The sequence below is a fragment of the Triturus cristatus genome, chromosome 10 (assembly GCF_964204655.1).
Source record: "Triturus cristatus chromosome 10, aTriCri1.1, whole genome shotgun sequence".
NCBI classification, from domain to species: domain Eukaryota; kingdom Metazoa; phylum Chordata; class Amphibia; order Caudata; family Salamandridae; genus Triturus; species Triturus cristatus.
In genome coordinates this window covers 607,473,259-607,484,477 of record NC_140593.1, presented here as the reverse complement: position 1 = coordinate 607,484,477, position 11,219 = coordinate 607,473,259, and positions in this window count along the sequence as shown.

The following is an 11,219-nucleotide window of genomic DNA, read 5'->3' as shown; positions in this document are numbered from 1 at the left end:
CGACGGACCTCTTCAAGCTCGGACGTGAACTCGTGCTTAAGCGTGTGCATGTCATCCCGCAGCGCGGAAAACATCGACTCCAAGAAAGCCTTGGTGATAGGTTCCGCGCCCCCGGCTCCAGTTGACGCCTTAGAGAACAAGTCCTTGAGGGTCTTATCCTGCCGCTTCCTGGGGTGGGTCATGACTCCGCTCCCCGGGCCTGGAGAGCCCTGTGCGAGATCCCTATCCCCCTTCCACCAACTCCCAGCCAAGGGACAAGACTCGAGGGGATCCTCCAATAAAGGGCGGTGAGTTCCAAATCTCCAGCGGCCCAGCAGGCCCCTCCGGCGGCTGCCCTCACCCGGAAGCCAGTGCCCCCTAGATTGTGCCCCTAGGCCCCTCAGCTCGGGTCGACCGCCCGCCTCGTCTGTGGCAGAACCGCCGTCCCTCTCAGCGGCAGCGCGGCAACTCAGGAAGAACGTCCTCCCATCAGTCCCGGTGAGCCAGCGTCCAACCCGTACTGGCGGGGAGCCCACCGGCCGGTGTCACCGCTATTGCTCGCAGGCCACACCAATCCACTCCACCCCCACTGCCGTAGGGTCAAGGTGTAGCCTCAGTGTACTGTTCCCGGTATGCCACCCGCCGCTCGACCTCCTTATCGGGTCCTGGGCCCCAAGTCGCAAAGGCCCTCTGCTGGCAGCAATCTGTCCCAAGATGGTGGGCGGGGAGGGGAACGTGCTTCGCAGGCCCTCGCCGCCGCCGCCCCGGACGCAGGGACAGCAGGCCTCTCCAACTCCTGTCATCGTTGCTCCCTCGCCACCTCTGCGCAGGGGGATCCCCAGCCCCCGGGCTCCGCACGCTCTTACCAGTCCATTCGGCCCCGGGCCCCGTCACGCGGCACCCGCCGGCCCCGCAGCCACTGTGCCACTCACACCCGCATTTGATCCGCAATCTGTAGCCCAAGCACCGGCGGGGGGGGACGAAGATGCACGGCCAGACCCCCGCGCAGCTCCTCATGTGAGCCAGGTCGTCTCCAGTCACGGCTCTATGCCGGGCGCTGCCCCTGCTTCCCTCTTTGTCCCACGCCGCAGTTGCATTACCAGGCTCCCAGCTCGGCCCGCTCTCACCGTCCCTCCAGGCTCTGGGCAGATCCTCCGCTACTCCGTTGGTCTCTAGGCCCCGCCGGGCCGGCTGCAGCGCAGACCACCCCACAATGCGGCAGTCCAGGCTCAACTGCGACACCACTCAGAGCTCCATCTCCACACTTCGCAGGCTCTGCCGTCTCCGCCGCCCCTGTGGGATCGTCACGGCCCCGGCCTCCGATCACTCCCGTGAGGTCCGGCCGCCGCGCTTCGCCGTCCGTCTCACTCCTCGCCGACACCAGGCCTCGGCCGCCGCTCTGACCCCTCCCGGCTCCGCGGCTCAACCAGCTGCCACCCCAGGTCGCCGTCTGTGCATTTGACGACCCGCAGGCCGGTGCTTTAGAGATCCGTAGTGGGAGCTCTCGAGCAGGACGTCTGCTCACTCCGCCATCTTGGCTCCGCCCCTACAGACCTTTTTAAAGGGTCTTGTGATCTGCTTGAAACAGGCCCTAGACGCTTTACACCAACATGACGTCATATGGGTACCTTTGAGATAGGCAGGGCTTCCGAGTGCTTCGCGAGATGCCCGTGTCATGTTTTGGATTCAAAGATTTGTACAGAAGACATTGCGCGAATGGGCACAAGTCTGCATTATGCCCAGACGTTTCGTTGCATCCTCATCACACACAACAGTCCCCCCAAAAAGCAGTGTCTGGGAACAGGCGGCCCCAATTCGATGCCGGACAAACATCCGAAGACGCAACAACTCGCAGAGTTCAACGGACTCATTTAAAACCAACACAACAGCGCAAAGTGGGACTCATTGTCATACCAAAACACAAAGGAAAACTGAACATGCACAACTGAAGCCACACGGAAGATACAACAGAACACACAGAGAACAAAACGATACATCAAAGGTACCGAAGAAAGAACTGCTGCAGATCTCTAGATACGGTAAGTAAATGAAATACAGAGCAGTAAAATACAGCCGTATGCAGTGACCTGTCGTTAAACACGGTGTCCAATAATACATTTATAAACCAGAACAGAAGCACAGCAAAACACGCTGTGATAATACCTGGTACGATTGTTTCACTAAAAGGGTTTCCTTTGGACAGTTATAGGCTCTATGTGCTAAATTCAATCAAGATCTCAATCAAAATCTCACTCATTCAACTTAATTCCATGCATACACGGGAAGTGTATGCATGTATAGTAGACAAATTGTGTTTTTTTCAAAAGGGCGCCCTTTTTGAGAAAAACATAATCCGTGAAGAGACTGGGGCTATTGAGTTCCTAATAAATAGTAAAGTACCGGGTTTCAGCCAGAGAAATTTTGCAACCACGGGTGTGTGCTACTTAAATGACATATTGTTTTGTCTACTATATGTACTCTCTTTTTAACTTGTTTGGTGTTTTTATATGTATGTTTAGAAAGTATCTGTGATATCCGAATTTACTATAGATGTTAGGTGAACCACAGTGCTATGGATTACTTTTAAGATTGTGTACCTTATGAACTTTTTTAATCAATGAATAGATTTAAACCTTTTTACAAATAACGTTGTCTAGATTGTCTATCGGGGATATACGGCTATACTTCGTGTATTCATGGAATTAAGTTGAATGAGTGAGATCTTGATTGAATTTAGCACATAGAGTCTATGGGCCATATGTGTGAAAATGTCCATTTGCGATTTTCAAATAGCGATTTTTTGCGAATCGCTATTTGAGAATCGCAAAAGGCTATGTATGTAGGATTTGCAAAAATTAAGGAATACCTCCCCATTCATTCCTATGGGCCTAGAGGCCTATAGGAAGACATTCTCAATTTGCGATTCGCAATTTGAGAATCGCAAATTGAGAGGGTGCCAGGGTGTCAAAAGGACACCCTGTTGCACCCCTGAAATGTGCATGTGTGCACATGTGGCACACATACATGCCCTGAGTATGTATGTGGGTCACATGGCACTTTGATAAATGCTAAAACGTAAATTTTTCAAAGGAATCGCAAATTACCACCAACTTGAAGTTGGTGGTAAATTGCGATTCCTTACAGCCAAATTGAACTTTAATTGTGCTTCCTACATTGCATTTAAGGAATCTCAATGTGCAATTCCTTAAATGCAATCTCAAAATAGGGAATCGCAAAATTTGCAATTCCTTATTTTGCGAGGGGTGTTTTGTGTCATACATTGGACACTGCTGATTTGCGATCGCAAAATGTCGGCGTTTGCGATCGCAAAATTGCCTTCATACATATGGCCCTATATTACTTACTTTTTATAAAACTGTTCAAAGGAAACCCTTTCATTGATACAATTGTATAGTACCCTATTCCTTTGGCGTTAAGGCATTCCTCTTACTTTTTTGCAAGCCCATCCATATGGACAGCAGCCCCAGCACACTCTACAGTCCATCCATATGTACTGCGGCCCCCAGCACACTCTACACTACATCCATACGGACTAAGGCCCCAGCACACTTTGCAGCCCCCAGCACACTCTACACTCCATCCATACGGACTGGTGCCCCCATCACACTCTGCAGTCCATCCACACGGACTGCGGCCCCCCAGCACACTCTGCAGTCAATCCATACGGACTGTGGCCCCCAGCACACTCTTATAAGGTCCCAAAGGCGAGACCTATTGGATATGCCAATGCTTGTTATTTTTACCCATCACCCATTTGCCCGCACTACCACTCCCCATAGATGCCAGTTGCGACTGACAATATGACCTGTGTTAAGCCAGTTTTGATGTTGTGAGGAATATCATACTTAGCCACCGCCCTCTTGATGTGATTGTAGAACCTGTTCGCTGAACCTCTATTAATGTGTGCAGTATTTTGTTTTGCTGTGATATCAATTCACTAGAAGTACTGGGTTGGGCAGCAAGTTGTTGTTTCTGCTGTTTGATTGTTTGAGTTCTCTAGAACTGATTCTCAGAAATAAATATATATTTAGTACTGAATGTGGGTGTAACGTTCTACTTTAGTTTGCTATTCACTATTTCTGAAAGGATATTTAAGCCTAGTTGTAGATTTGCATGTCTCCATCCCCTCCTACGACCGAAAAGTTGCTTCAAGTAACATTACAACCTTATTTTATGTTCTACCTGATGGAGCCCTCTCCGTGGGGAAGTATAGGAACATTTAGTAAAGTTTATTATTGAAAAATATTTTAATGTGTCATATAAATGTAAATTAATTTGAAATATTTATTAATAACCTGTAAATAATAAAATACGATTATGCATCATTTTAACCCCTACAGTAAATTGTATTACCTAATAAAATATATCAAATATATGAACTCAATTTCATAAATATTAATTTTCGAACAATAATTTTAAAAAATACTCAAATTCCCCTGCATTTTAGTTTTATATTTTTTAAACCTGGTTAAAAGTTATATGTTTAATTCATTCTAAAACTTTTAAAAATGTTATTGTATTCTTTAAAAAAATATATGATTATATATAATTTAGTAGTCCCTCAAACATATATATGTGTATATAAATGTGTACACATATATAATTTGAGTTTTTGAAGTAATTTAATTCATTTAACATTAGTTCCTATTTAGTGTTGTGTTGACTTCTGAACAGGAAGGATAGGAGAGGCGGAGGTGGAGGTCTTCAGCCTTAGGTTTGTGAATTGCATTTTGTAGTACAGCAATAGTGCTAATGTAGTGCTACTTTACGTACTACAAAAGGCAGTTTGTGAAATGGGCCCTGAGTCTTGGCCCCTCAACACTACCTCTTTGGGAAGCCTTTGACTGCTTCCCCTCACTACCCTGAGAGTCAAGTGAGAAATGTGTGTACTTGGCTCAGTTTACTGAGCCATAGTCGGATAGACCCCAGGATATAATATCAACTCCAACTACCAGCTGTTGCCCAGTAGCCCCTGGCTTCCCTATAACCCCTGAAAGGGTCGGACGGTGATAGGGTATGACATCAGCGGTCCTCAAAGGTGGCTGTTCTGGTGCTGGGAAATGAGAGCAAGAGGAGGTTGGCAGACTTTAAAGAATATTTCGGTCAATATGGGAAGAAGCTGCTGGCCACAAATGTGGGGCATTTCTCATGCACAATTCTTTATGCGCAATGCTCAATGCTTCATTAGGGCTTGGAAGGGCAGTCAGTGAAGAGACCTAAGCACAGCTGTAACATGTGCTCTTGCTGTCCCTGATACACCTCATACAGCTTTGTTTTGAACTTGCTGCAAGCGATGCAATTGTTTTTCTGGTGATGCAGGTATATGAAGTTTGCACAATCAGATCTTGATAAGGTAAGAGCACTTTTACTGTGTTAAGTGACACAATTGTGGCTTGTGCTTCCATTGACAAATGTGATTCATTAGCAACCCTAGAGTGCATATGACCCAGGAGGATGTGTGAGAGGGGAAACAACCTTTACAATGCAGTCATTACATCGCACTACATTTACAATGCAGTCATTACATCGCAACATCCTTTACAACGCATGTCACTACGATGCAGCCATTACATTGCATGTCACTACAACGCATGTCACTACAATGCATGTCACTACAACGCAGGCATTACATCGCATGTCATTACAACGTATACCATTACAACGCATAGTACCCCTACACTATCCAACACTTACTCTACTGTTGCACCCCCTGGAGTTAGAATAGTAATTTTTACCCCTACACTATCCAACACTTACCCTACTGTTGCACCCCCTGGAGTTAGAATAGTAATTTTTACCCCTACACTATCCAACACTTACCCTACTGTTGCACCCCCTGGAGTTAGAATAGTAATTTTTACCCCTACACTATCCAACACTTACCTTAAATGCAATGTAATGCTATGTGTTGTAATGGTATGCGTTGTAAATGTATAATGCGATGTAATGGAATGCGTTGTAAATGTAGTTTAAAAAAATTTGTTGTAGTGGCATGCGATGTAAATGTATGCATTGTAAAGGATGTTGCGATGTAAAAACTGTGTTGTAAAGGCATGCGTTGTAAATGTATGCTTTGTAATGCCATACATTCGCGTGAGAGGGATCTAATAATATCCAGCAACAAGGGTGTCTCTCACTGCGACTTTCCTGAGAATGTGAGCAAAATCGCAGGATTAGTGTGGGAGATTTAGCCTCAGGTAGTTATTGACCATCCCCCACCGAATGATCAATCAGATTTCAGCTAGGAAACCAGCTAGGTTTGGTGGGTTTTGAGTCAGGCTGAAACTGATCATAAACTTGTTGTTGTACATAGCAACATGGAAGTGGGCCTTTCTTAATGGAGAAGTGACGTCAGATAAAGATATAATAAAAGGAGAGATGGTGGCCCCTTTCAGGACACTAAAGCTTAGAGCATGATCATCTGGCATCTGCCTGACTCAAGGGAAGTAGTTAGATCAGCCAAGGACCATACCAGCACTTTTTGGGTGTTAAAACTAATGCCTTGGTTAATGGTATCAAAAGCGGCAATCTGAGCTAATAATATTTGCATTGGACAACGCCTTCATAGATAAGTTTTCTCAAGTCATCACGTGCAGGTATCTCCACCAGCTCAGTATTGTGCCCCAACAGGAAACCTGCCTAAGACTGATCAAGCAAGCTTTTTACCTCCGCCAATTAAATTTGCATACTCAATGAGGCAATCAGATAGACAGGGCTCCTAGCGATAGAAGGATCTGTGCGCCAGGCAGAGGCTTACTAATAGGACTCTCTGCTCCTTTAATGCATTAGATACATGGGCAAACCAATGGAAATGTTTGGCGATCAGTGGGGTAGCAAGGGGAAGGGGGTTCTCCGCCCCGGGAGGCACAAGTCTTGGGGGTGGCGGCCTTCCCCCTTTTACCTGCGGCCACGAGGGGCGGCTAACTCAGGAATTGATTGTCGCTTATCCCCCTTCCCACCCCCTGCTGTTATGGCCGCCGCAGGGCGACAAAAGCTGAGACCGCGCAAGCGACGAAAGGCCTAGTTACACCACTGGTGGCCATTTTGACTTAGAAGTTTTGGACTCTACATTTGTGCGGGGATTAGCCAAGCAGACCGAGGAAAGACTGTTACAATTAGAGGTGTACGACATTTGCCTAATCTGCATTTGTGTAATTGTGCAAAATTTTGGAAAAATTATGTGATATTACGAGTATTTACATGAAATGCAAAACTAGCATTTGGCTCTATATTTTAGAGCAAAATACATGGTTGCATTCAATTTTATTTGAATTTTGTGCTAAAAAAAATGGAGCAAAAAACACTAGGGCCGCAAATAGCACCTGTTGCATTCTGGTCGATTGCCTTGGTCCCGTGCCCTTGTGCTAAATGTTTGGTGCAAGTGGCATGTAATTATACAACATGGCCCAATGCCGTAATTAGGGGAATTTTCTTGCAATAATCGTAATGCGAAATTACGCCAGAATAATGCACACTGCAGAACACACTAGAAGAACTAATGTTAGTATGCTCTTTCCTCATTGGAAAAAGGCAGGGCCGGCTCTAGGCATGGGCAGTATGGGCAGCTGCCCAGGGCTTCGCTCTCAAACCACCAGCATGGAGCCCCGCACCAGTGTAACACACCACCAAACCTATTGTGCCCCTGCCGGTCCCATTGAAGAAAGGTGTCTGTTTGCAATTGGACTTACAGAGGGGAGCTCCCTTCCTGGGCCTCCCAGGGATTGAAGGAAGTGACCCGATTAAGACCACCCGGGTCACTCGCGACCACCTCTCAGCCTTCCATACAAATGAAGAGTTGGTCAGACAGTAGAGAATACAGACCAAGTATATTTATTCAGGTACACTCGAGCGGATCCCAGTCTGACCAGCCTTCTGAGATTGCTGCAGAGGGAGTGGCTTCAGCAAACATGGAAATACGTTTGTACATTTCTGAACCAAGGAAGTCCCTTCCATGATGGAATTTTACTAGCAGGTGCAAGCTAAAACAAAGAAGTACAGTCCGATGAGTTTCGACTCTTAGGCCGGACACACATAATCTATATGCCAAGGTTGTTCTGTCAGTGTGAGAAAGGTGTGCGTTAATAAAAACAGTGTATTCATTAGCAGAGCAAGGCCTAACCTTGGAGAAATGGAACTTTCCACTGCCTGCTTCTTGAGGAGGGAATACGCAATTGGCGACATGATTCAAAATGGCGTCTAAACATAAAATGGTGCAGCAAATGCTAACTGAACATAAGAACAATGCACAAACGAAATAGCAAACACATATTCATTTCATCAGGATGGTGTGGGGAGGCCTAGGGGAGGGGAAAACTTCATCTTATGCCAGTTGCAAGGAGACACATTTTGCAGGTGTGTCCTGCACTTAGGCCTCCTGCCTGGATGCCCATTGAAGAACACTGCGGGACACCTATTGTCCACGCTTTACAGTCTGCACTGTTTTAACTCTCAGGCCCTAAGCTATTCTCACACCTTCAGCCCGATATGAGCTGTGAAAGAGGTGCTTGTAGGTGTCAGAGAGGGGAGCTGAGGCCCTGGAGGAGTCTGCACAAAGCAGCTTACGGAGTCCTGAAGTTGTCATTTATGTAGATTAGATGGGTCTCTCACATTCCCCTTCGCCCGGGGCCTCAAAAATCCTAGAACCGGCCCTGGAAAAAGGATATGATCTTTCAAGCGTTGTAGCATGTGAAAACAGAACTTGGCCTGCTGTAACTGCCTGCACCTCCAGGGAGAGGTCCTGGTCCAAAAGGACCTTAACGGAGTTTATTTTTTTCACTGGATTCCACAGGTTGTCTTTGCTAAACCAATATTGTCCCATATTGTGCTGTGCTACCCACAACCATTAGCTCTTCCTCGCTGGCATTCATTTGAAGATATGGTTTAGTCAATGTTGCATGGTGGGTAAACAATCCCTCATTTGCGAGTCATGGCTAGGCCTTGATTGTCTAGACAAATGAGAGACTGTGTGTCATCAGCATAAAGCAGAACAAAATATCTGAAATGCCCCATGAGTTTAGTCAGAAGTCTTGCACAGACTTTGAAAAGCATGGGGGACGGAGATGAACCCTGTGGAAGCCTACTCTTGGGTTTGATGTTCTGTCAGTGGAATGGTATCAGGGCGGAGAAAGCAAATGTAAATGATTTTTAAAGAACGAGGTGGACCAGTTTGATAGGATGCCCATGGTCCGAACTTCCTCCAATTTCTGGATCAAGATTGTATGGTCCGGGATGTCAAAAGCTGTTGAGAGGTCTGAGAGGATAACCCGAGAAGCATCTCCCTCATCCAAAGTGGCTCCTGTTTTGTTCTCAATTATGACGGGCTGCTTGGAAACACAAGGAGATGATGGACGGAGCACTGAAACTTTTCAGACACTCACCCCCAGTCACAGATCTGGGTTGAATCCAACATCTTTCTTTAGTTCACTTTGCCACCTTAGTTCAGACCCAGCCATTTGCAAATCAGCCTTGGCCCTGGCCGCATGGGAACAGTCCAGCCCGAACTGCCAAGCCAGGTCTTCCCTGAACCCGAAACAAGCATCCTGGGACCAGTTTTGGGGGTAACAGCAGATTGCCAAGAGTCTAAGAAATTAGAACCATCTAAAAATTAAGAAAGCTGTTCCACAATCACTCTTTCCAAAAGATTTTTCAAAGGTGAGAAGGGGGTGGCTATGGATGTAATCAAGGTCTAGGTTGGCCTTTATCAGCAGTGTGCAAACTACCCCATAACTCAACTTGCAATTTAGAGGGAATGTGACCAAGTCCTGATCATTACAAAAAACACAGGGGCATATTAGCAAGACCGGCGATAAAATGATCGCCAGGAAACTGCCGCTACAGCAGCGATAATGGGCTTGCTAATATGCATTATAGAATTCCAATAGAAGCCCAGGTTAGATGTCCTGCACATCTAACCTGGGCTTCTATTGGAATTCTATGACGCATATTAGCAAGCTCATTATCGCCGCTTTAGCGGCAGTTTCCTGAGGCTAAAACGGCGATATTTTTATCGCCTGTCTTGCTAATATTGCCCCACAGATCTGGATAGATTACCTGGGCACCTGCCATCCAAGGAGCTTCATTTCAATGGTGCCTAAGGGCGACCTACCTCTTCCCTGGCTGTTGGCACAAACCTCGAACACACATTCTCCTGGGTGAGGGAAATGCCCAATAGTGTGCTACTCTGTCTACTTTGTGAATTTTTTTAAATCCTTACCAAACGTTGAAGCTCTTAGTGTCATTCTCAAATCAATCCTGCTCACTCTGTCGATTGGGGGGTGGGGGCGTTGCACAGACAATCGTGACGCTTCCCTGCAGACCCTCTCGCGCCTGATCACCCACATTGGTTAGACGAGTTGTCCATGACTGACCGCCTCAAGGCCGGTAACTCTCACCTATTAATGCACGCCTTGTTTCCGAGGCCTTAGGCACAATGCAGAGTGTTGTTTCCACTCGTCATTCGCAAATTGCACGTTTTTCCACTGCACCGTTTATCGCTTTGTTAGTTAGGATTTTTCCATTTCAGGCGGACAGCATCACATGCAATTATGTATTGTTTGGTTTCATTATGTTTCGCGGGTCAGGTGTGGTGTTTCAGTTGCTCTGTACAGTACGACGTGTCACCGAGGCCATAGCAGATAGCAGAAGTCAGGTGTTCTGGCAGAATACTATTACCTTAAGTTCACCAAGAAAGTGGAATCGGGTAAATAGATTGATGTTACATAAAGTTGATGTCCGTTTAAAAAAAAAATCCTCTCTTTTAAAATGTTCACAGCATTTTCTATAACAGTGACAATTAGAACCTATTGGATATAAAATTGACGAAAATGTCCTCCGATGTCAATTAAAAAATGAAAAACAACTTATGTGCAATTAAATTGCTTTAAAACATGGACATACTTAGAATGAAATAACAATTTGCGTATAGATAAACCATACTTCTTCCCGCGAAGAATAACTTCCATAGACCCCACCCCATATGAATTAACGTGTATATAGTTTATTGGTCAACTGTTTAAAGAGCAAAACGATTCTTGGAAACTTGCAATAACTACTTTCCTTTGAGAAGACCGCTCTATAATCATGGGATAAAGTTTAATGCGAGATTATCTGCGTCATCACATAGTTCAGGCTCCACACCTTCACTGAGGTGAGTCATGCGTTGCTTTTCCATCCTTGCTTAGACCACAAGTAGCTTGTGTTCCATTTAGCCTCATTTACCA